Source organism: Sapajus apella, unplaced genomic scaffold, assembly GCF_009761245.1.
Source record: "Sapajus apella isolate SASKATOON/1434 unplaced genomic scaffold, GSC_monkey_1.0 scaffold21, whole genome shotgun sequence".
NCBI lineage: Eukaryota > Metazoa > Chordata > Mammalia > Primates > Cebidae > Sapajus > Sapajus apella.
In genome coordinates, this window is record NW_022436961.1 from 26389214 (window position 1) to 26391427 (window position 2214).

Consider the following 2214-nt stretch of genomic DNA (forward strand, 5'->3'; position numbering starts at 1 on the left):
CTTTTAAGCCTTGCCAACTGACAGAGCAAGAAAAGAGCACCCTTATGGCCAAACTGTTTACCTCAACCGATTCTGTGGATATAGTTTTTTCTTATTGGTGGAAAGGTCATAGTTAATGACTAAAGAAACCTGCTGCACACCAATGCCTCAGGCCTATGTCAAGAAAGACAACTCTTCAGCATGTGCATGAGAGGACAATCTATCCCTAAGGGAACAGACTTAGGTGTCCATGTAGGCAGCCAAGGAAGACAGAAAATAAGCATCCCGTGTTCCTTAGGCATGCTAGATTCTGTTCCAAATTACTACTTTCCTGAGAGAGGTACTGGATGTTTCCTTGAAGAGGGAATCCCCTTGGATTGTTGATATTTTTTGACTTTCAGTCATTTAAAACCCAGATTTACACACACTTTTCAATTTTGTTGTTGTGAGGGAATATTCATCAAGGTAAGAGGAGAGAGCATATTCTATTTGTTTGCTTAATCTAACTTTTCGATATTTAAACATATGGTACTTGGGCCTTGTTGTATACTCCTTTCCTAGGCAACTTACAGTGCTAACTATTCTCTTAGGTCTAAGCCCAGAATTGAAGCCTACTGAGATTACCTGAGCCCTTCATTGTGTTCATGTCTTCCTTCCCCTGTCACTCACTCCTCCTCTAAACTGCAATAGCAAAGCAAAGATCATGGAGGAGTAATGTATGATTTATGTTCTAGCAATCTATGGTTGAGATAGAAAATAGCAAGATGTTCTTTACATAATCAAGTGCTTGTGGTGAGATGAAATGTCCTAGTACCTTTGAGAAGGAACCAATGAGCATTACCAGCTCCTTGAGGATAGGGGCTATGTAGAATTAATCTTTTTCTTTGTGCCTAGCAGAGTATCTTGCAAATTAGGGGAAGTTTTTGGAAAAGGGGTAACTTTGCAAGGTCTGAAAGATGAGTAGAGTTTGCATAGACAGAGGGTTGAAAGCATCTGGGCTGGGAATGCAACTGTCAGCAAGGTATAAAGGTGCATATATGTACCTGTGTATTTGTGCATGTGTGTGCATGTTTGTACAAAGGTGCATAGATGTGTCTCTCTCTCTCTGTGTGTGTGTGTGTGTGTGTATGACAGAGAGAGATGGGACTGAGGGTGGGAGAGGGGTGAGGGTGGAAATGAAGAAATTTTAGCTCGGGTGAACTGGAAGGTATGCTGGAGGAAAGTAAGAAATTAGATGGGATAAAATAGGGCCCCAACTGATGTAAGAGCTTGGAAAGAAACCATTATTCTCAGGTTACATTAGAAACATATGGAACAGAGAGGACAGTGCTGCTACTGGAAAAAAGATGATTTAATGGCTAATTGTGAATTACTGTAATTAATTCCAATCAAGCAAAACAAAGGGGGAATAATTAAGACAGTGCCCACTTGTAAGAGATTTGAGTTTTAATGTCTGTAAAGCTCCAGAGTAAGCAGGAAGGAAAGTACATTACCTACCCTATAACTGGGTGCTTTTTCTAAAGATATTTTTAAGAGCCAATTTTTTGAGTGTCTTTGCTTAACTATAAAGAAAGCAAAGAGAAGCAGGAAGGGTGAGGGCCAGGAAAATTTGAGATGATTTTTCCCTTGTTACATAATGAAATTTAAAAAAAAGTAGATAAGCGCATCAGTCCATCAGTTTCTTTGATTTTGGGCCAAGTCTAAATGTCCTCTGTTCTGTTTGCTCGTTTTTAAAAAGCTTAATGTTAACAAACTCTAATCCATTTAGTTCTTCTTTTGGAAGGACATTTATGCTCATAAGAAAATGCAACACCTGTCAAAGGAAATCTTGTGAGGTTGAGAAGATAAGCAGTTTTTATTAAAATGAATCCAAAAAAGAACTGGGGCAAATTTATCTCCAGTACTTCTAGTCCTAAGAAAGGTATTGGAGAATATTTAAGGGAAGGAGCTGGTAACAAATGCTCCTTTTTTTGTTCGTTTTGTTTTACAAAATATGATAAACATGTACCCCATGTATAGGAATTACCCTGTAAGTAAAAATTACCCTGTAAATAAATACATCTTTTTTTGCTTGTTTTGTTTTACAAAATACGGTAAACATATACCCCATGTATGGGAATTAACCTGTAACTATGGAAATTACCCTGTAAGTAAACGTCATTGCAATAATATCAGCGCGTTCCATTGCTGGCCCTATTATCAATTGGCACTGTGACTTTGGAAAACTAATGCCAC

At 38.3% G+C, this 2214-nt stretch overlaps 1 non-coding gene across 1 annotated transcript; it reads right to left on the reverse strand.

The window, feature by feature from the left end:
- Positions 1-227: 227 nt before the first annotated feature.
- Positions 228-357, reverse strand: LOC116558572. The gene has a single exon (XR_004272074.1). It is a non-coding gene; the product is annotated as a small nucleolar RNA SNORA67 (small nucleolar RNA).
- Positions 358-2214: the final 1857 nt, after the last annotated feature.